The sequence below is a fragment of the Protobothrops mucrosquamatus genome, unplaced genomic scaffold (assembly GCF_001527695.2).
Source record: "Protobothrops mucrosquamatus isolate PMUCROS unplaced genomic scaffold, P.Mucros_1.0 scaffold5637, whole genome shotgun sequence".
In the NCBI taxonomy this organism is placed as follows: domain Eukaryota; kingdom Metazoa; phylum Chordata; class Lepidosauria; order Squamata; family Viperidae; genus Protobothrops; species Protobothrops mucrosquamatus.
In genome coordinates this window covers 8,479-9,825 of record NW_015391491.1, presented here as the reverse complement: position 1 = coordinate 9,825, position 1,347 = coordinate 8,479, and positions in this window count along the sequence as shown.

Below are 1,347 nucleotides of genomic sequence, written 5' to 3'. Positions count from 1 at the left end.
GGAGGAGGAGGAGGAGGAGGAGGCTTGTGGGATCCTTGATGCTCTCTGGGCTTTGTGGTTTTCTTGCAGATGTTTCATTACCCAACTAGGTAACCTCATCAGTGCTAGAAGGAGTGGGGTGTGTGGAGTGGAGGAGGAGAAGAGTGGGAGAAGGAAGAGGATTATGGTGCCCTTGGTGCCCTCTGGGCTTGGCTGCCTTCCTGCAGATGTCTCATCACCCAACTAGGTAACATCATCAATGTCAGTCACCCTGGTTTCCCCTCGCCAGCCTCAATTTTGCTGCAAAGGCAGAAGGCAATTTGGGGAAAAAAAGGCAATGAAAGGCATCACATAAACACACAAACCGGTGTGCTAAGCCCTTGGCACGGGCTGGGCACCCTGCTCGCGCCCGGATGCCAACATCCAAAATAAATCTGTGCTGAGGAATGGAAACCTGGTCGCCCCCCCCTCTTCCCCGTCCTTTTTTATTTCCACGAAGGTCACCATCGGCTCAACCATCGGCTTTCTCGGAATACAAAAATAGCCGGGCGACCTCAAACCCAGATAGAGCTTTTTCTCTGTGTGTGTGTGTTTGTGTGTGTTTGTGTGTGTGTGTAGTGGGGGGAGGACTGCCCAGGGTGAAGGAGAAGACAAGCTTCTGTTAAACCAGGATGTGTAACTAGCCGTGGTGCCCGCAAGACTAACAAGCAAAGCAAGACTAACAAGAAAAGAACTGGAGGGCATCTCCGCAAATGGGGCAGTCAACTTATTCCACAATTGAGAATTATTAGAAAATAAGAATACTATTATCGCATTATTAACTTGTTGAATGAAGATGGTGAGAAGTCATATAGATAAGATGTGTATCCCGAGTATTAGACTTGGGGAGGAATGGTGATAAAGGAATTGGGGTCATCTCAAGGGTGGAAATGGTCATTATTAAACGTTAAATTTAAATTATTAATGAAAAATTTAAAATGGAGAAAAATTGATTAGGTCACTGGTTGTCTAAAGCAGGGGTAGGCAACCTTGGCTCTTTTATGACTCGCGGACTTCAACTCCCAGAATTCCTGAGCCAGCCATGCTGAGGGAAAAGGGAGAGGTTTCCAAGCTGAGCCAGGCTGGCTCAGGAATTCTGGGAGTTGAAGTCCACCAGTCATGAAGGGGGCCATAGTTCCCCCATGCTGGCTCAGGAATTCTGGGAGTTGAAGTCCACCAGTCATACAAGAGCCAAGGTTGCCTACCCCTGGTCTAAAGACCGAAAGTTAAAATAAGGAAAGTTTTTAAGAAGAGACTGGACAGCCATTTGTCCGAAATGGTATAGGGTTTCCTATAATAAAGTTGGAAGGGACCTTGGAGGTCATCTAG